This window comes from Ambystoma mexicanum, chromosome 11 (assembly GCF_040938575.1).
Source record: "Ambystoma mexicanum isolate Mex_15411 chromosome 11, UKY_AmexF1_1, whole genome shotgun sequence".
Classification (NCBI taxonomy): domain Eukaryota; kingdom Metazoa; phylum Chordata; class Amphibia; order Caudata; family Ambystomatidae; genus Ambystoma; species Ambystoma mexicanum.
This window is the reverse complement of record NC_090934.1, coordinates 527540022-527563323: the sequence shown is the minus strand read 5'-3', so window position 1 is coordinate 527563323 and position 23302 is coordinate 527540022.

Sequence of the window (23302 nt, the reverse complement as noted above, 5' to 3'; positions counted from 1 at the left end):
CCCTGCAATTTACAATTTTGAACAGGTGGAGTGCTTGTGCATCAAAGACAAGCCAGTATCCTTTTTGATTTATGTAGTGAGCAACAAAACAGTACTCAAATGCTTCACAAGTTTTGTGAGATGCTGGCATTGTATTGAATTTGTACAAATAGCATGGATTGTTGTATGGTGATGCGTCGTTATGTGGATTGGTGCTCGGTGCACGAGGAGTGTTACCCGCAACTGCGATTAAGTGCATGTCAGAATAAACATTTGAGGATTTGCAGGTCAGAAGAACAGAGCACACATGGACTTTTAGCCATTGAAATGAATTGCTGTTAAGAGACAAGGAAAGGGTGTTAAGTGCGCGGGAAGTGGGGAGAGAGGTGTGTTTGAGTAAGGATATAAATTAACTTTTTGAGGAATTTGCAAGTTAAATTAGTCGATAAATGCACGTTTGGACTGTGCATTTTTGGACTTTGTAGGTTAAAAAGCTGATGCTTATCAGCATGGACTTTTAGCAGACAACAGATGTTATTGGTTATATAGAATTGAAGTTGTTAAAAAAAAGAGTATGGTGTTGCTAGAAGTTGACAAATTGCCTTAAATTGGAGAAGGCATCAATGGATGAGTGGGTATGATGACCCACAGCGTTGGAGGGTAGCGCCTTCCATGGTAGTGTGAAGAGATCGTACGGTGCATCACAGTGTGGAGGTAGCACTCTGTGATTGTGTGTAACTGAGACTTTGAAATGCATGGTAGCGCCACACATGTTTGAGTGAAGGTTGAGTGGAGTTGAGGTGTGGTGTGTGTGAAGCCACACTAGATGAAGTGTGAGTGGTGTAGAGGTCACGCCTTCTGATTGTCTAAATGAGGTTATCAATGAACGGTAGTGCCTTCCACATTTACGTGAAGTGAAGCTTAACCTGAAGTTTAAGTGGATATATATAGCTGTGTGTGTAGTCACAGGGTCTGGATGGTCGCGCCTCCAGTTAGAAAGGTGATTGTGGCTGTGTGTGTGTGGTCATAGAGTCTGGATGGTCGTGCCTCCAGTTAGAATTGAGTGGAAGTGTGGCTATGTGTGTAGTCACAGGGTCTGGATGGTCGCGCCTCCAGTTGGAAAGGTGAGTGTGTCTATGGAGTTACAGTGATTGGGTGAAAGCACCTCCATTCAGAGAAGTGAGTGGGAGTGTCTGTGTGTGTGTGTGGTCATAGAGTCTAGATGGTCACGCCTCCAGTTAGTAATGTGAGTGTGCAGGATGTATCTGTACCGGTTAGGTACTACTGAATAGAAGGCAGCACATGAAGTATGAGGGGCCGCCCGCCGAGCGAATATGGTATGGTGGGGGATAGCTCCCCTAAAATGTTTAAAGAGTTGCATCTCTTTAAAAAGATGCAAAGTTAGTGTGTATTCCCAGTTTACCCTACTGTGGATTTGTGAGTGTGTGTAGAGAAGGAGATGTGTTGTGAAGTGATGTGCTGTGTGTATGTGTGGTGTTTGTTGCGAGGAAAGGAGATGTGTTGTGAAGTGTTGGTCTTTGTATGTATGAGCTGAGAGAATGTTGATGTGAGTTAGTGGAATGTTTGGTTATGTATGTAATGTTAAGGTTCCACCCTGGGTCAGTGGGAAGAAGGCAGCCTGGGTGATGGGACCCAGTGGTTCGCTCTGTAACAGCTTGAAGCATCTTACAATAAAGCTTATGTGAAGGAACCACAAGAGAGTGTCCAGAAGCAGCTTTATTACAATTGGCTTTTATTAAACACCCCAGGTGGAGAATAGCTAAGGTCCAGGGGTATCAAATTAACTCCTTCACCTATCATTACCTAAGGAAATCCTAGTTTCTGTTGACCATTGAAGAATCAAGTCATTTGAAATCCTAGAAATACTTTCAATCCTCAGAATTATGCAAACGAGTGGTCCTTGATTCCTGGTCTATTAGTGGTTGTCCAAAGGGAGGGTCCTTGTAATCCTTCTAGCACTAATTATTCATTGATTGAATATTTATCTTGGAAAACCCGTGGTCACATCCATCTGCTAACTATCCCCTAAATTGGTCATTTTCTGAGGCCCTACTCAATTATCTCCCTCCAAGAAACCTGTCTCATCTAGTTGATGTTTGTTGATGGCTTTGAATCCTCATTTCATGCCACCAAAGAAGGGGATTGTGGTCGCCCTTTTGGAGGCCTTTTGACATTAGACAGATCGAATCACATTTTGTCAATAATTCACTGTCCAGTTAATCTTAACGGTTGATTAGCTACTCATGTTAGCCTCACTGTAGAGGCAACCTTTGACATTTTGATTCTTAATGTTTATTGGCGTTAGCAATTTAAATGTGCTCGCTGATGCAATCTTTAACTGTATCTATGAGTGCCTTGACAAATGGTTTGATTTATTTTCTGGAAATCTCAACTCAGTGTGCATAAATCAGAGTTCTGAGCATGTCACTGTCTCCTCTTTGAAAGGAAAGGACTACTTTGGTAATGTCTGGTTTCAGAAATTAAAAGGAACAGGTCTTTATTTACTTAATGGCTCGATTTCTGGTGATGTCCCTAGTAAATACATATGGTCCAACGGCAGTAGTTTCTGGATACTTGACTACATTTTTGTTTCTGCAGTGGTTTACTTGATAAATGTATTTCTCTTGAGAAATCTCTGAATTCGTATCGTGATCACTGTACATTGTCAGTCGAGATTCAGTTTGGTAGAAATGGCGGTTTTGTATTGGATGTACTCTCTAGTGGGCTTACTATTAACCCTGCTGGTAACAGGATTAATTGGAATCCACTTAAAGTTTATCGTGTTAACGGATCACTTGTTTTACTTAAGAATAGAATGGAACCCGACTGGCAATTTTACACCTTTTCCGTTGACAACTTTGGTGGATTTATTGACAATCTAATCACCCATAATCTATCACCAGGATATAAAAAACGGGGGGTCCCTGTAAATGACATGTGCATGCATTTGACCCTGATGTTGCCAGTAAAAAACGTGAAATGGGAGCCTTGGTTAGATCTATTAATTGCTCTTTAATTCTGTCTTTTATAAACAAAATTCAAATCAAAAAGCTAAATCGGCTTATAAAATATGGTTGAGGGGAAACCACGCTCTCAGGAGCCAGCAGGGTGTCGAGTCAATGCTTGAATCCCTGGGTAACAAAAACTCTAGGTGTTTTTGAAAGCTAATAAATGACTTTGGGAAATCAGTCATACTCACTTTTCAATCCAATTTCTGAACAGACTCGAATGTCTAAATGATACATCTTTGTTTACCTCATTAGCTAATTGTTTTACTGTTGAAATCACGATTTGTGCCTGTCTGGTAATCGTTGGAAATTATCAGTGACTGTTCACAGACATTGGAAGTAATCAAGAACGTCAGTGATTCTCCAGGCCTGGGACCCAATCAATCATCAAACTGGTTATTTAAGGTGGAACCCCGAAGTCTGGGCTCATATTCTTTCTACTCTGAGCATATTGCACAGACTAATTGATTTCCCATTTTCTTTTCAACAGCTTACGTGCTATCCATTTAAAAAAAAAGTATCAAGGCTAGACCCTTCAAAATACTGTACCCTTGAATTTGGGCCACTTTGAGAATTGGCAGGGAAGTACAGGCTGTATAAAAAAAATGGCAAACAAGGTTTCAGAAACAGGCCACTTTGAGAATTGGCAGGGAAGTACAGGCTGTATATAAAAAAAATGGCAAACAAGGTTTCAGAAACAGCTCAGCACCTCACTTAACGGTTTCATGTTGAAAAGCATACTTAGCCAAGTAGACGATCAGAAGTGTGATTCCATTTATTTTGCCACCATTGACCTTTCTGCTGTGTTTGACGTGTCTGATAGGGGCCTCTTATGGTCTAAATTGTATAGATGGGGCATCCCAGAGGGGCATTTACGCCTCATTATTGGTTTATACACTAACTCAAATGTTCAAATAAGGCTTGACCGTGAGTGGTCCCTATCTAGGAAAATCGCAACATATAGAGGAGTAAGGCAGGGTTGCGTTTTAGCTCCCTGTCTGTTCAACCTCTATATGTCAGACATTGAGGAGGTCCTGTTTCTCGACACATTTGCTTCTCTAAAAATCAATAATATAAAAGCAATGTGTCTCGCTTACGCCAACAACTTTCTTCTTTTTGTCTGTTCTCAGTTGGGTTTGCAAAAATTGATATCTGCCTTCTCTGAATTCGCTTCAATCCATCATTTGAAGGTTAATCCTGCCAAACACATGCTATGCATTGTACGAATCAGAGAAAAGCTGAACATCGCTCCTGGTAAATTGGTTCTGAATAGATTGGTCTGGTCTCTAGTTGTGTTTATTTGGGCTTCCCTATTTTTGCTAAACCCAAACTGTCTCAGTTAAAAGATTGGCCTAGGTCCTGCACTATTGCACTTTTGAATCAGATTCTTAGAGTTGACTCTAAATATGGCAAGTATAGCCTGATTCCTGTTTTAAAGTTTTACTAAGGCAAGGTAATTCCTAAATTGGTATCCGTCCGATAGAAATCTTGACTGTCTAATGCCATTGGAGGGCCTCATTTGGCATAAGAGTCTGTATCTACCAAATAGTGTCCCCTTGTCGGTGGTATGATTTGAACTAAGGATACAGTCTTTATTAGTTAGGGCACATTGGACATTTCCAATGTTGTTTCATAAAATGTTATGCCCAAAAAAAGATTCAATATATGCTGATATTCAGTTTATTCAGGCTATAATGGATATTAAAAAAAGTGATTGATTCATTGTTACATTTTCCACTTTTTGTATTACATTGCCTAACGGAATTGATCTATCTGTAGAGGATCTTGCCCTCAACCCTTGAAAGTCAAATTTCATCTGTTTCAGCAAGACTGGTCTACCACTATTGATAGAATGCATACTTATACATTGTTAAGTCATCTGACTGGCGACCATAAATTAGCTTGCGTTCTTGCTCCCTATTTATCAATTTCTCCTGATAGAGGCATTATATGTTGCTTTTTCCGTTTTAGACTCAATGTGCTTTACACACAAGAAATACTGCTTAAATACAGTCATCTTCAACCTGAATTTGTTAGTTGTCGCTTTTGTACAGAAGATGCTATTACTCAAACCTTAAAGCATTTGTTTATTTATTGTGCAGAATTCCAAGGCCGAAGGCTGATGTTTTTTAATTTACTGATTCTAACAGGGGATGTTGAATCAGTTTGGCAAGGTTGGTTGGCAGGACTGTTGACCTCAACTGTCATAGCTGTGACTGGATTTGCGAAATACTTAAAATTGGATATTTACCCTATTGTTTTGACATCATAAGGACATATGTCCTTTTTAAATGTCATTGGTATCTTTCTTTTTCTTAAATTGTTTTATAATTGTTTTGTTTCTGCACAAATGTTTATGTTTTTCTTTATTGTGCATTGTTGGTTAAAATTAACCTAAAACACATTTATTAATAAACATCATACGAAAAATTGGAAAAGAGCACATTTGTTAAAATATTAAATGTGCAATATACAATATTGATACAGCATATAAAACCATAAGTTAAGAATAAAATGCAAAATACATATCAATATTCATTATAAAATCTTATAGGGTGGAAATCTCCATAGAGGTACAGGATCAAGGAAGGTCAGAAGTATGAAGTATGATTATTAATACATTTCCAAATATAAAACACAGCGGCCACGCCTATAATGGTGCTCCAGAATTGGTCTCCCGCTCTCTGTTGCGAGTTTGCCAGGAACTGCATAGAGCACTTATCATAATGATTAAATATCTTTGGGCACTGAGTTAGCACATGACTGGCCTTCTCGATTTCACTTCCACACATACGACACAATCTTTTTTCATGGGGGATCTTTTCCCACCTCCTGTATGCTCCAGCGTGGGTAGTATGTTAAATCTAAGATAGGTAATACATTTACAGATAATAATTGGACAATGCTTTAAAAGGTCATTCTTGGGATGGAGACCCTTAAATGCTTGCTTACAGTATTCCTTATACATTGGTTTGGCTGCCAAAGAATCCAAATTGTTAGAGAAAGCTATGCGTTTGGTCCACTTTTTTTAATACTGATAGCCAGTTAGGGAGGTCTCTCAGTTTTTCCGGTGGTAGAGTCATCTTAGCTATGTGCCCTGTTGCAGTTTGCTTCAGCCCTTGTAAATATGTGTTATTGCAACTTATACCATCTAGCCATGCCAGGTAATAATAGTGGGAGTCTGGGGTTTTGGCCGAATGATTATGTTTCTATTTAATGAATTGATCTATGTGTTTTTATTTTTGTATCTACTGAAAGATTGTACTATTTTTAATCAAAGTATTTCCTGTTTTATTTGCTTGAACTGGATTGTGTAGATTGCATAAACCTGATGTATATTAACTGTTGTTAAAGACTATTTTTTCATAGCCATATAATAAATTAAATACAACATATTTAAAAAAATATCATATCCCTATCTACCTCCAACACTGAAGGCCCCTTGAAGAACTGATCTGGGTACACACCATGCTTCAAGTGGCACATGACTAACTTGCTATGTAAAGACTCAGTATGGCAGCTATCACACCTATCTCACTAAGAATCGTTACAAATACTATGACTATTATTCAGTCCTCTCTTGACCGTGCAGACACTTACCATATGTAGCCACCTATACCATGAGGTGCGGTCTGCCAAACCATTCATCCATGGCAATGTTGCTCTTTACCTACTTGTACTTGCATTCCTCAAGTAGCACCCCCACATCATGAGGTGTGGCTTTTCCAGACCATGCACCCATACCAATATTGCCTTTTTCCTACCTGTACATGCATATCTGATGTAAGACCCCTTATCATGAGGTGTGGCTTTGCCAGACCATGCACCCATACCAATGATGCTTTTACCCACCTGTACTTGCATACCTGATGTAGCCCCCCGGCACTATGAGGTGCGGCTTAGCCAGATTATGCTCTTCATGGTCCACCTAAATGTTACAACTGTCCATGCATGTTCTTGCATTCTGTATCAGTTTACTTCTAACTAGCGCATCAATGCCTGAGGGCTTTGTGCGCTGCCATACATGTAACAAAAAAAAAACATACATCGGTTGCTTGTCTGTGGAACAAAACTGGCATGAGAGTTTGATGTTTTATGTTATCTGCATTGTTAGCTATTGTGTCAGTGGTAATCTGACAATCCATGGGTGTTATGAATTGCCTCTTTCTTCATTAGGTGGTTCATGTTGTTTGTATACCATCACAAAAGTGAGAATAATAAACACAAGTGGACATGGAATATGATCTAAAAAATACGATAGACATTTTTTGCCATCTGTTTATAATAACATTGTCCCGGAAAACCCCCTCTCCTTCTTTGCTTATTGGTCTTCTATACAACCTTATTGCTGAGAAAAAAGTTAATGAGATCTAATGTATAGTTCCCATCATGTTACACTCTGCTCCGCTTGTCTGTGGGAGCTGGTGCTCTTTACCCTGCCCATGTCAGTGATGAGCACCCATCCTTGGCGATCTTCAACTTTGAACGCTGTTGGTGTTGAGTATATCACAGTATATGAACCAGTGAAGCACTCTTTGTCCCACTTTCTGACATTTTTTTTGTCATAAAGACTTTATCGCCAGGGTAGAGAAGTGTGGTTCGTGGAAATTCCCTTGCCTCCTCACCACTGTTTATTTCATCTGCTTGCTCTGTCTGTATCCTCGGATTAGTCTGTTGGGATATATAGGTGAGCAATCTTCTAATTTCTGTGAGGTACACATGAAACTCCTCCCCCAAGATGTTAGAAGAAGACTTAGCATCAGAAATTGTATGTGCCGGAGAGAGAGGTGCATGCATTCTCTGACTAGTAACAGTTTCATGAGGAGTAAGTTGATGATCTACTCCAGGTGAATTGCACAAAGCAGAGGGCAAGAGGCTAGCAATACAACCATGTCTTGCCAATCATCTATTTTAGCTTATCCAAGCGCTCCTTTAGTAAGCCATTCATTCTCTTATCCACACCGTTGGCTTGTGAGAAGTAAATGGTACATAACTTGTGCCCTATTCCCAGAAGGGCAGTTATTTCTCCCATCAAATAATTTGCAAAATGCTGACCATTGGCGCAGCAAATTTCATCTGTGATTTCCCACTTTGGAAATACCTCCGTCACCAAAAATGTTACCACCGAGCGGGCGGCATTATGGGCACAGGGAGCAGCCTCAAGCCACCATGAAAACAGACATACAACAGTAAGCATGCATCTAGAAGAGGTACATCTGTCTTGCATATCGACATAGTCTATATGCAAATGCCAGACGGGCCCTTTCAGTCACTGTAATGTTCCCTGATTCACCCTCAAAGTGTGGCCAGATATAAACTTTTGACAAACTATACAATTGTTCACAAATTCAGACACGCATTTATGTAAATTTGGAACAAACCAATGCTCTGTGATCCCTGCAGCCATATGCTCTTTCGATACATGGGCAGGGCAGTGAAGCTGTTCCAGGGCCACACACAGGGCCACACTCACCAACTTGTTTGGCATTACCACATTGAAGGTGCTGTCTTGCAGCCAAATTAAATCTGTTGGAGACAGAGAGCACCCCCTTTTCATGCAAAGATCTTTTTGATTATTCAGTGCTTCTCCCTGTAATTCTTTTATCTGCACTATCAGTATTGCATTAAAGCCCTATGGCAGTGCATTTTGTTCTTTAGTTGTTTTCATCAATGCTATAAGTGTTTTTTTCTACTTCTCGCCAAGGAACAGCAGTTATGTCCCTTCTGGCAAATATTCTGCTTCTTTTGCTGGTCTGTCTGCTCTTTCATTACCCAATGAAATACAATTCGACCCCCCCTGTATGGCTGTTGCACTTTATGTTTGCCAATTCTACTGAGAGTGGTAGCATTTCCATTGTATTCAAAAGTGCTGCATGTTGTACCTGTGTGCCATAATTTCTGAACCCTCTCCTTTCCCTCTCCTTTCCCATGTTGTTATTCCTGAATGTACTGTGGTTGTGATGTATGCAGAATCTGAAAACATATTTATTGCATGTCCTTCTGAGATGTTTAGTGTCTCAAGTAATGCAACTAATTCTGCTGTTTGTGCTGAGTAGTGTGCTAGCAGCCGTGTTTGGCAAAAAATTACGAATTACCCTTCCTTGGGTATTCCATGTTTGTGTCGTACTACTGCTGATCCAGAATGCCTCTGCCCCAAATATGGATCAATACTTTAGGACCCGTCAATAAAGATCATGCCCACCCCATCAATTACTTCTTCTTTTACCAGGCCGTTCCCTTTGTTCATATCCTTGCATGCCACACAATCAGGTGTATAATCTCCCTCCTCCATTGGTTCTGCAATTAATTCTGCTGGGTTCACCGTTCTGCATTTTACAACTTCTATTGCAGGGTTTATTTGTATAATTACATAACCTGATGCTCTCTGAGTTGTCAACATTGATTTGGACCTGTCTATCACTGCAAATAATGCATGGTCCATGTACAAAATTACTGGCCATCCAATTGTTATTGTTGATACCAATTGTGAATGCAGTGGCAGCAAATGCCTGCTCACAAGGGAAGTGTCCCTGCATCACTGAATCTAGTGATCTACTGTAATATGCCAGTGGCTTACGTCCCTGTCACTTCTTTTGTGCCAGTATGGCTGTCATTACTTTTCCATCTGAGTGAGAAAATGAAACTTCTATTTGTAATTGGGTGTGACCAATACTGTTGCATGTGCAGGCTCATTTATGAGCTTGTCAACATTTTAATTAATCTCTTCTGTCCGTTCCATGTTGCTTTTGTTTTTCCGAGCTTCTTTAAGTGCCTGGAGGATTGGCCTGGTGTATGCAGAGTAATCAAAGATCCATGATCTGCAGTAATTGCATAGACCTAGGAATTGTTGCAATCTCTTACACTGTCTTAGGTCAGGGTGTTTTATGTACTGCCTCAACACTTTCTGGTGTTATTTTTGACAGTACTGCTGTTTTTCTTTGTCCACTGTTTACCCCTTGTCAGCCACCAACCTTGGTAGGCTCACTGAATTCTCCTTGCACTCATCTTCTGTTGTGCTACACACTAAACGGTCATCCTCCTATTGTATCACTGCAGTTGCTACTTACAAATTGTTCAAATCCATTTGTATTACTCTGTTAAACATTCTGGGTCCCTCACAGTACACTTCAGACGTTCTTGTGTGTTCAAATCTGGTCCTGCGATGCATAAACACTGTGAGATACCTGGAGTCCGGATGCAGGGCAATGGAGAAGAAAGCATTCTTCAAATCCACTTCTGTGAAGTAGCGTGCTTCTACTGGGGTGCTGCAGATAATTGTCACAGGGTTAGGAACTACAGACATTTGGTTTTAATAACGTTGTTAAGAGGGCTAAGATCATGTATGAAACTCCACGCCCCAACCTTTCATTTTTTAATCGGATAGATCATTGTATTGCATGGTGATAGATACACCATCATCTCCTTCTAATGAGTGTGTTATTGTTTCACTTGTGGCAGCAGTGGTCTTTTATTTACCTTAATTTGCACTGCTGCCACCCCTTTTAATATTCCTACATCATGAGGCTCTTTGGTCCATACATTCTTTGTTGATTTTTTCCAAATACTCGTGCATGTATTGTGTCTCTTTTTTTAACAACTGTGTCATCTGGGTCACTGTTCTTTCCTTACTTGTACTGGACAGGTTATGCTCAACTGAAACACAATCTCTTCCTCCTCTTCATCTTTCATAGCAATGACTATGTGTCTGTTACTCCTGCCAGTGTTAGTATGGGATCAATACACAGTATTGATAGTCACTCAATGTTGTAATCATCTGTTGCAACCAGTATAACCATATTTATCTCACTACTACTTCCTCTAAGTATAGCAGTGTGTGTGTGCCTGGTATGATGGTTGAAGGGCCCTGTGGTCTGAATATAAATTCATTTGACTTTTGAAAGACTGTTCCCTGTATCCCTGCAACCCACCCTAGCAATACCTGCACTCCATACAAGACCATCTCTCTGTGCGTAGGTATCCATCTCAATGTACTGTGTGCATGGTGTGGTTGTATCAACACTGCCATCCTGGCTTGGTACATCCCAGGTGTGGTACACATCATATACTTTTCTGAAAATGATATTGTGTAATCCAATTTGTTTAACAAATATTGTCCTAATATGTTAATAGGTGTGTCTTTTAGATACAATAATGGTGATACAATATGTTGCGTCCCTATTGTCAGTGGTAAATTCTTAGTTGGAGGAACCTCTTGGATGGTTTCTGAAAAGTCTTGTATGTCCAATTTCTTGTTGGATAACGGGAACCCCCCATTTTATGCAGGATCTAGTTGCTCCAGTATCTTTTAGAAAGGAAATGTCCCTCTGTTCCATTTGAACTGCTACCTCAGGCTCCTCTTTGGGGTCTCCAGTTACCGCTAGGACAGGACACACGCATACTTCTGTGGGCACCCCTATTGGGAAAATGTATTGATCAAAGATGTCAATGGATTTGCAACCACCACTGCCACCCATGTCCAATGGGGTACCTCTCTTTGTCCTACTATTGTCACATTCTGTTGTGTGTGTGTCTGCACTGGAGTCTGCAGTATACTTTCAGTACCCTGTGATCCAGCTATCATTCCCCTTGGGCTGATTCTTGTCCCTGTGTTGGTACGAACTGTGTCTGTATAAATTGCAGTTGCATCTGTGGCTGCAGTATCATTTGCATTTGTTTAGATTGTGTAAGTATCTGCATTTATTGTTGATGTTGCTGCACTCCTTCTTGCTGTTGTGTTTGTTGAAAAAGTGGGCATGTTTCGGGGACAGTGGCCAAAACTTCAGCTAAACTAAACACTGGGCCTCATTACAAGTGTGGCAGTCTGGAACAAGGGTGCCGGTAAGCTTACCCACACCCTTGTTTCCAGACCACCAGACTATATGTCTGCCTGCCCGGGCTGCTGTCCCCGACATGTCTTACCCTGCAGGCACAGTGGCCGCGGTAGGCAGATTCTTCATGGGAATGGTGAGTTACAAAATCCAGCGCCTAACTTCCCATGTCACCGGGACTTGTAATGTACCGGTGGCACCGGGCGGTCAGGCGCCCAATCCGGTGTTACAGGGTTGGCAGCAACCCACCGGTCGCACCAGCGGGTTACCGCCAACCTCGTAATGAGGTTCATTGTCTTCCAAACCAGGGCCCATACCCCTATATCCAAATCCCCTTCCACTTGGATAATATCCCCTTCCTGTCTGATATTGTCCCATGTATGGGTTTACACCCTCTGCATGTGCAAACCCTGCTGCTGTGCATTTATAAATCTGGGCTGTTGTTGCATTTGTTGTATTTTCCATTGTTGCTTATATGTTGCTTGTATATATCCTCCTTGACGCACTACCGCAGGTCCCAGTCCCCCCCACCCCTGTTGGGCGGATAGAGCAATAACTGGTCCTGTGTGCACTGCCCCTTCCATGCTTATTTTGGCCAGTTTATTCTGCACAAGTTTAGTTCCGCTTTTATCGCAATGTCTACTTCCTTCTTGTCTTTTTAATGCTTTCTTTTACAATAATGTTCGATAGTTGCCTGTATCTAGGGCCATCCTTCTGCTTCTATCCTAACTACCTTTTCTAGGGAAGCCTGCACATCTGTGGGGAGCCTGTCACTAAAATGTGATAGAATTAAGGTATTTTATCGTCCCATGATTTGATTTTCTTGTGTCCACATTTCTTGTATTGATCTTATGGATTCTGCAGTGTCCTCATCTGGTTGATTTTACATGCTAATATTGATCCCATCTCTGACATATATGCATGCAACTCTCTCAGTGCTTTCCACACGAGGTCTTGGTAATTGTTAAAAGGCACCCGGTCATGTATGTAGTGTTTAATTTTACCCCTGTATACACTGTTTGCAGCCAAATATTGTCACTTCGTTCCCCTACCAAAACTGCCAATAAACTCTTGATGTACCCTATGTCCAGTGAGATCCCTGCTGTCTCCTTCTCTAATACATATGTAGAGAAGGAGCCAAGTACCCCCACCTCAAGCATTGCTCCCATGTTGCCTATATGCTGGGAACGAGAGTGTGAAATAGGTGCAGTGCCAGTGAAGATACCAATACCAGGGAGAATCCTGGAAGCAAGGTTCCCATTGAGAAAACCATGGGCCTTAATGATCAGACAGTGGTTACAAGTGTGTTAAAAGAACAATGGAGACATCAGAGGTTTATTAAATAAGAGTATTTTAAATGCTTCAGAATTCTAAAACATGGTCTTCTGTCACGTGGATTAGTGAAAATAGATAATCATGACGTGCCACACCAACTCCAGGAGACAGAGTATGCTATACTCTCTCTTATTCCCAGGCACGAAGAACAAACTAAAGGCCAATCTTCAAAGGGCTAATTGACGTGCAGACAGCAGAGGGACGATGGATAGTAGGCTAATTGGTGAGAAGCTATGTCAAAACCAACCCACTAGCACCTGGATGCTACCCTGGGTGCTGCTGGCGTATGTGGAAAAGTACTGACGGATGCAAGGGTACCAACCAATTATAGAGGGCCACGTAGTAAAGACGTCTCTATTGTGTATAACCAATAGGACGTTGTGTATTTGATGACGTTCATAGTGACCTGCACTAGAGGAGGGCTTAGTTGTCCCACCTGATGTTAGAGACCCAATTACTTTCCCAGCAAGTATGGAACGTATACCTAGATGTTCCCTCTAATCCTATCACTTTCCCAAGTAGGTTTTTGTAGTTTACTACATAGGATGATGTTAGTAATGATGATTTTTGCTATATAATCTGCATTTTTATGAAACTTGCTGAGCGAGAAGATTAAGAGAATTGTCGATGTTCGTTGTAACTCCCTGTTTTAGACAATTGCAAATAAAACAGATGTGATTTGCCAACTTCCTGAGTTAGTTTTATTATTGACGTTTGGGTATCTTCTGCCTCTCCATCCATCTCAAAGTATTGCTACCTTGTCTTGAAGGGCTGGGTTGAGAACCCCAGTTCACATATATCCACTTGCTGGCCCTGGCCATTAGTGAAGGTAAACTGTAGACCAATTTATCAGTATCCTTCGTCTGCCATGGTACATAATGTACTTCCCCTTTTTCCTTGTGTAGAAGGGACAACTGGGTTTTTGATCCATGATTATACCCGTCATGGTCTTTTTGCTACTGCCATCCTTGCTTTTCTGGTTCGAAGCCTATTTCCCCAGTTTCCTGTTTACTCCTCACTTTCTTCTTCTTCCCCCACTTTTGACCTTCTTCCTCCACTCCCCCTTGTTAAATCACAAGGGTCGAATTTGTCATCCCTTCTGTCATTGTCACTGCTGTCCTCCCAGTCCAATGCAGTGTCATCACCTTCTGTCGTGTCTAGCCCGTCCTCTTCCATGTCCTGTCCCCAGTTATCAATTTTAAATTGGATACATCCTGATATCCATTCCTGTTTGTCCTCTCCATTGTCCTGGTCCTTCCCTTTTTTCTCTATTTCCCTTTTCATTACCTTTTCAGCTTCTCTAAACATTGAGTCCAGTTGCTGTCATGTGTTTTTCTAAACGTCTTTCTCTTTCTTATTCTCCGAATGAGGTTCTGACTTTGCCTTGTCTTTCTTTGTTTTCTCCCTGTCTGGAGATGGACACCTAGGATTTGTATGTCCTGCAGCTGGCGTTAACAATGGAAATAATTTACAGGGAGGGGGCAGAGCACTAGGCTTCTCCTCTTCCTCTTCCTTCCCCTTTCTTTTTCCCCCTATTATGTTACTAATAGACATGCGTACATACTGTTAATGATAACTTTTTGAAATGTTCCCTCTCCAGGCCATTCCTGATAACAGTTTCCCACTGTGTCATTCATCCACTGAAAGTGATATTTTAATTAGTTATTGCAATATTGGGACAATATAATAGGATGACATTATTGTACCTTTTTTCTAGTTTTGGAGTATTCCTTCTCCCCCTTCTATTCTTGTCCCCCTCACTTATATCTCAAAAATGTTTCCCCCTTCGTCACTCTCACTCACTCACTCACTCACTCACTCACTCACTCACTCACTCACTCACTCACTCACTCACTCACACTCACTCACTAACTCTTATGCTTATCGTCTTACCCATACACCCTACTTCGTTAACACTGCCCTTCTCCTTAGGTCCTGTCCTTTCATACCTCTTACACACAGTGGTCCTCTCCACAGGCCCACCATGTTAATTTCATTTAATAAACAAATGGCGCTCTCCACAGACATGCCACCTTGACAATGATGCCCTATGTTCGAGTTCCTATGGTTTGGTAGCTCCTCCCTCAATTCACTGGTGCCCACTGCATGTGCTACAAAGCACCTCCAATATTTATAATACATATTACATATTAGTTTGGCTCTGGCCATTACATGTTTTCCACAGCCACAATAAACAAACAAAAAAACATGACAACTTCACTTTATCACAACAAAATATTACTATTTCAACAAAACACAATGCATATGCCTCTTCTCCTTCTCTTCACAACTTCAATACTCCGTAACCCGAAAATAAAAAAAATGACACAACTATTCCAATTGCCTGCACTACACACAGCTCTTATCTAACAAGGTCCTCCACTTACTATGCAACCCTCTGCTATAACGCATATGTGCCACCACCCAATCACTCCCTATCGGGCAAGTGGACCTAAAATGTATGACTACTATCATTTCATCATTCCATTGCAGCACTACTCCTTCTTTGAATGCCTGGTCTGCAGGCTCTCTATCTCTCCTGGCATCTCTCTCACTGTGGCCACTATCTACAGGCCACCTGGCTAGGTCGCCATCTTCCTCTCTGAGTGGGCTGAACTCTCCTCCTCTCTCCTTGCCTCTACCTCTCAACTTCTCCTCCTCAGAGACTTGAACATCCAGGGTGATGCTACCAGCCTTTCTTCAGGACTCTTTCACAACCTATGTAATTCTATCTCTCTTTCTCTGTTATTCCCTCTGGCCAAACTCACTCTGCAAGGCACACCCTGGATGTTCTGATATCCTCAGACCTCCCTTTCCTAACCCTCTCACCACTCCTCTCTCTTGAAGTGATCACTTTCTCCTTTCTTCCAACCTCTCTCTCTCTCTCTTCCTGCAGGTCAAGCCGACTCCAGCATTGCCACCTACCTTCTTGGCCATTCGACCCATGAAGCGTGTGTCAGTTGAGGCTTTCACCACTACTTTCTCTCTCCTCCTGCAACTTTGGCTGACTCACACCCTGGCAGCAGTCGGTCACTGTTCGTTTCCACAGAGGCCTACTCAGTGAAGGGCCGACCCATGCCTTTTGCTGTTCGTGTCTCCCACTCTGCTTCTTGGCCTGTAACTCAGCTCCTCTGCCCAGCCTCTTCACATGGCTAACTCAGCTGTTCCGCCTTGGATCAGCTCCAGACTTGGAGCAGAGGTGCCCCATTCTGTTATAATGGAGGGGAATTCTCTTTACTGCTCCGGGAGGGGTAAAGGGGGTGCTCAGTACCCCTTTGTGTGTGCGGGCTGCGGAGCTGATGAGACAGCAGTCTGCCATGCACTCCTTGGTGGCCTCCACTCAGCTCTCTTGCAGGCTCCCGTGAACTACCTCTGCTTCTTCTCTCATACCAGACTGTCTGGCTGCAATTCAGGAATGGTGTGCCAACAATGATCTCTGCCTTAATGTCAGTAAGACTGAGATCCTCCTCACTGGGACACCCGTTCCTTCCTTTCCTCTCTTTCTCTCTCTGGCCGCCGTCTTTGGGCCCGCTTGCTGCTCCTTCCTGTGAGGCTAAGAACCTTGGTGTCATCTTCGACTCCACCTTCTCCTTCTCTCCTCACATCTCTTACGTCTCTAAGAAGTAAAACTATCAGCAGCACCTCTTCAGAGGTATGCTTCCATTTCTCACTTTCCCCCAGAAGCTCACTGTCTCCAGAGCTCTGGTCCTCTCTGAGCTAGATCATTACAATAGCCACTTTCTAAATATTCCTGCCTCTACTCTTCGACCTTTACAACTTTTCCAGAACAGGACTGTGAGACTTATCCTTAGCCTCAAGCCCAGGGATCGTATCTCTCCAGCTCTGAAATCTCTTCACTGGCTCCAGGTGACTGCAATGATCAAGTTCAACACCCTCTAAATCATCCACAAGGCTTTCTGGGGCCTAGGACCACTCTACCTCCATCTTTCTCTTCCAAAACATCTTCCTTTGCGATCTCTCCGCTCATCCACCTCTGGGGGACTGACGCTTCTTCAAGCAGTAGAGTTGGGGGCAGATCTATCTCCTTGGCTGGGGCCTCCCTCTGGAATAGCCTCCTGTCCTCTCTCAAATTTATTCAGAACCACCTCTAGTTCTGGAAGCAACTCAAGACCTTCCTTTTTGCTTCTGCTTTCTCTCTTCCTCTCCCCTGCTGATGCACCTGACTTCTCTGTGCACTGGTTAACTGGTCACCCTCTGAACTCAGGCCCAGGCTCCTGGATTTCTAGTTGCCCTTGCACTACCTCCAGGCTCCCCAGCACTTAATGGTCTGTATCTGCAACCCTACAGGCCCTTCTCTCCTCAATTATGAGCCACCCACTGGCTGCACTTTTTGAGTTAACTTTACTTCCCCCTTCCCTCTTCACTGCACTTGCACAATCTAAACGACACAAAGCCTTGTAATATTGTTATTTTGTCCTCCCTTTGTTTCCCCCTTATTGTCTTCTAACGTCTTGAAACACTTGTGTACAGGCGCATTATTAAGGCCTCATCATATCATATCATACTACGGCCTTCACCTCTTGATGGTGTGTCTGATACACTGTAAAAATCCTTCCCCTGCGTTTCCATGCACGGGTACACTCTCATATCCTTCTTCAGAGATTCTCGACAAATCTCAACCCCAAAAGCTGTACCACACTCCTCTGGGAAAACGGCTGGAATTCCCATGTCTGGTCGGGAAAACTGATTTCCCTGTACAGGTCACCAAAAATGTAAAGCGTGTTGCCTGGGAACTCACCAATAACGAATTACAAATGTAATACAAAAAGGAGTGTACACCAAGCAAGAAGTAATGCAATTTATTCTGGGTCCAGTCACAGCTGGGAAAGCAAAATTCACACAGAATGCGGAACCTAATCGCATGAATGCTCTGTCAAAGATAATTCTCTAAAACAAGAGATGTTATAATAATACAAACTAATTAGCATCATAACACATTGCAACATTACATTAGTCCTTCGTATGAGGCTTATTGGTAGAACTACGTCATTTTCCTATAGTGAGACATACATTCACCCTCGACCACCTCTGTGATGTTACAGTCCAATACACAATTCCCACATCATAGTGCCAAAAAATTGAGATATTTGAGATTATCAGCAGATCTATATTAATCTGCCGCCAGTCATCTCCATCCGTTCCTCATGGGAATACAACCGATCATGACACTACAAGGACCTTGAACCATTGACAAGTTAACATTTTAATGTTGCATTTTAGGGACTCTTTGAACCACTTCCCAGGCTGAGATGTGCTAAGGGGAAATTTGAAACCACCATATACATTTTGAAACCGCTAGTGTACCAGTTTCATAAACTAATATACCGATCCACTGCATTTCCCCCGGCACCCATAAGCTTTTCTACCTGACCTCGAAAGTATCAAATGCTGTTCAGTTCTCTTCAAATAATACTGGGAGCGTATACTTTGCAATGTGCTGCCATTCTCTGCGGCTACTAAGCAAGTTAATAAAATGTACATTTATTTCTAGTGAAAAGCATACTCTGAGGCCTTTAAACATATACTCAAGCATGACATAGTTGTGCAAACAACAGCACATGTGCAGAGACAAAAACAGTTAAAGGGGGTTTCATAGTTTAGTATGTAAATGCAGCCATTTCGAAATAGGTGTGAGGCATCTTTTCTTTTTAGCAACAAGCCAGCAAGCATTAATTTTTGGAAAAGCATTTAGCCAAACCAGCAACATGGGTTAAGTTTCAGAAACACTTAGCTCAATGTGCTGTCATTTTAAAATGCAGAAAATGTGCATATGTACAGATGAGGTGATTATCTGTGTGGAACTGCATTGGAAAAATATAATTAACTAATCCTATACTAATTTGTCCCACTAACCCATTGACTGTTCCTCTAACATGTAATGCAGTTCATTAAACACAGTGAGATTCATTCCATTGTAGTGTTTTTCCATGGAGAGGAGACATTTTGGAGAAATATGCATCAGCAGGAACTTGATGAAACAATTTTACACTGAAGCCTTCATTGTTCTAACAGGCAAGGACTTAGTGCAGGACATTCTTTAAATATGATTGGTAGAAATCAAAAGGCGGCAATGATGATCTCAGAGGATGCTAATCTGAGTTTGACAGACAGCCAGAGTTTTTTTAATTAGCTGGACTGGGATGAAGTAGTCAGAGCTGCTTGGGATCTGAAGGCAACAGTCATTCCAGGAATTTGGATGCTGCCGGTGTCTCCTTGGATGGGGGCTCTGTAAATGCAGCTTTGAAAACAGCTGGCAGCCCATGAAACAAAAAGGTTGCTGGCATTGAAACCGGAGGAGTTCCGAACTCTGTGTCTGTGAGCTGTGAGGTCGCGCTGATAAGGTCCTGGCAGCAAGAAATTTAGACTTTGCATGCCTGGGTGAGTTAGTTTTCAAGTGAGGGGTATGGAAAATATGAATGAGAATTGATGTATTTTTGCCAGACAGTGTAGCAAGTCAGGGTTAAAAATAAAACGTGTCAGATTTCTCTCTGCATAGTTGCATTTGCGATGTGCTTGTTTTTGTTTTCTTCTTTATTATCTTTTGTAGGCTCAATGCTGTGACCAATGTGGTAAGAACAAATGATTGTAACATCACCTAATGTAACCTTGATATTATGATCGTGTACATCCTGTACTGAAAGTAGACTGGATTTTCCTTTGTGCTCATTTCATGTGTCTGTTGGTCATTTTTCAAGGGAAAGGGAAATCATAAGGGTTTGATGTTTATGCCAGAGTGGTGAAGCATTTGCAAAGCACATCAAACAATAAGTGACTCGGAACAGACCTACAGGATCATTGAATTACAATATGTGACTCACAAAAGGGACCTACAGGATCATTGAATTTCAACACTTGATAAGAGTGTCATCATGTCTGTCTACAGAACATGTGTGGAGTATGGATATATGTGCACCACAACGCATAAAATCGGTGAAACATCAATGTGGTCATAGAAGAACCAGACAAAGCTCAGTTTTACGAGTCTCGACAACAGGATCAAAACCTGAAGTCCTCAAATCCACATTTCAATGCCCTAGGATTCACTGTTTCTGAAATATCTGCACTGCAACACACTGCAATGCATTGCACCACACCAGGTTGAGGTGACAGGTGGCAAGAGCACACGAAAGGTCCCATTATGCTGCACCTCTTTTCTGGAGTATGTAAACCAGCAACACGTGCACATTCTCACTGTATTGTGCTAAGCACATCAAAAGATAAGTGACACGGAACAGGGACCTACAGTATCATTGATTCTCAACAATGGATGTGAGTGTTATCATGCCTGTCTACAGAACCTGTGTGAAGTATGGGTACTTTTTGCTAGTGGGTTATAAAGCTACAGTTCTGGCATTAGCAAAGTCAAGGCAAGTATGTACATTACTTCATTGTTACGCAAAATCAACATGGGTGTGCTCTTACATTAACAGTAGTGGCTTTGCTGGGCAAAGCCAAGACAAGTGTGTTCCTGCAATGGTTGATACTGCCTTACAGTGGAAACACTGGCATATTTTGTGTGCAGCGGCATCGTAAAGGTATGTTGGAAAAAGCTCCTGTGTACTGTTGGTGATCTGGCATCTGATGGATTATTTTTCAATTTCTACTCTATGTATCTGCCTTTTGATCTTGTTCTTCACTTCAAGGGACCTGACAAAGCACCATTGTAACTATTTATTTTAAAAAAACATTCTCATGGCGGGAACCCCACAAGTCCTTCTTGCTGGTTTTAGGTCCCGCGTTTTGCTTGGTCACTGAAGCTCATTATTGAGAAATATGTATGCCTCCATTAAACAAAAAAAATAAAGAATTCCACCAGCTGCCAATGAGGCAGAAAGAATATTTAGAATACAAGGGAACACATCAGGAGTTAGATAGTAGAAGTATAGAGTGGGTGACAGAGAAAATGCAGGAATTTGTGAATGATCAGTAGGACACAAAACTGGCATCTCATCAGGGATAGACTATGGGGTGGAAGAGGGATTATGTGGCATGGCATCAAAGACCATCAGGAAAGTGTATGTTATTCAAGTGACATCAAGACAGTAGAAGGATAACCAACAGATAAAGTGAAGGAAGGAAGGTTCAAAGGAGCCTGAATGGGGTTGCTGAAGCAGAGTGGAAGGTGAGATATTGGTGGGTGTGGTGAAAGTGGTACTTGGGTTTGAATGTGCACACAAGGTGTGTGAGTGAGACTATTAGAGGGAGAGTAGGTGGTGAAAGGAAAGTTACAGGTGTGGGCAGTGTTGTATAGAGCATTAGTAGTAGTGTGATGGGGCATGGGTTAGCTTTACAAACAACAATGTCTACATCCTGGTTTCCATCTATGTACATGGAGCCATGCTATGTTTCACAAATGATCTAAGTGCTAGATGAATGCATAATACTCCCCCTCTGAGAGGATCTTTGAGTGATAAATTGTCATCCATAGTCCTCATTGCATGATTACATTTGGCGGCATTGGCACACCCTCCTGTGCTTTGGAGTTACATGCATTGCCAAACCACGAGCGAGGGGTCCAAACTGCTTGATTGTCCTCCTCCCAGATGATCAGAGTGATTTTCACAAGCTGCATTTTAAGTGTGATGTGTTGGCCACCCTCAAAGCCCATGTGAGTGAAATACCCAGCCCACTGTCAGGATTCTTTCCAACTGGAACGCCTTCATGAGCCCTCCATGTGTTGTTGGTGGCCTCCAAGGGGGGGTTAGAAGTGGCAGAGCAAAGTGGATGTATTAAAAGCAGTGAAAAGGCTAATAGCTGACAGAGGGATGGGAGAGGAGGAGTGTATAGGGGGACTACTTGATGAAGCGTGTGTGCAAGTGGTGGGTAGTGGGTGTGGGGAAATGTGTGAGGATCCAGAATATGAGGGGATCTGGAATTCAGGGTGAACAGCCAGGTTTTGAGGCCTTTCCTGAAGGCCATGTGATCCTCTATGAGGTGGAGAACGAGGGGGAGGGAGGGAGTTTATGAAAGTGGGTGTGAGGGCAGAGAAACAGGCACCGCCTAATCAGGAGAAATTGCATCATCAATGGCATCACATATCCTTTGAAGTTATTTTGTGTTAATGATATTGAGCAGAGAAGATTAGTTGGAGGTACTGCATGATAAATACACTCTGAAGGCCTCAACTTTGCAGCATCATTTTAAAGTAGAAAAACAAAATTGAGGTGTGCCGGTGTGGTGAGGCACTGGGTTAGAACTGGGTGAGGCGCTCTATCAAATAAAACAGTTTGCTTCACTGTCCCTTTAGGGCGACCTACCACAACCCCCGCCACATCTTCCGAGGAGGAAGAGGAAGAGGAGCAAGGGCCAGACAAAGGGAGAAACGCAAACAAGAGGCACACCCGCTCCAGCTCCAAAAACTTGCCAACCAAATCGATACTCCGCACTTAGTCTGTAACTTATCAAGTAAGGTCTTGTCCTCCGCTGAACTGTCCCTTCTGAATAAAGGTCTTTCTTTTGTACCGAGTTGTCATTCTGATCTTATTGATTTCCAAATTGATTTATTCAAATTTATCCGTAAGCTTGGACTTAAAAAGTTTTTCCATCAACAAGTTGCAATCTACAGGCCACATATTGCCTCTCCATCACTTAGTAGCTTAACCATTTCTGATATAGAAGACACACGACTTCTCATGTGACTTAATGTTGACACTGCAAGCACCTCCAATGTCTTACAACAGGAATTAGGCATTCACCAACATAATTTTGAAATGATGGAGCACAAACCCAGATCCAAATTTGTACCAGCTATTACTGATGCTACTGTTATAGACACCTTTTATCAGGCAGTCACTCAATATATTCACAAACAAATAGATTGTTCCCAGTTTCAGTCAACCAAGAGCAATCTCACTTTTTCTGAAAAAACAGCTCTTAAAAATCTTGCTGAGGATACGAGTATTGTCATTAATGAAGCCGATAAAGGTGGTAATATTGTCATTTTAAATACCGTAGATTATATTACTATGGCCAATGAACATCTGAGCACTCCTGGATGTTATCTATTGTTACTTGGCAACCCTACCAAAGAGACGGTATCTGAATTGAAAGTTTTGTTATATGACTGGCACTCACGTGGGACACTGACAGATGAGGAAAAGGCTTTCCTTT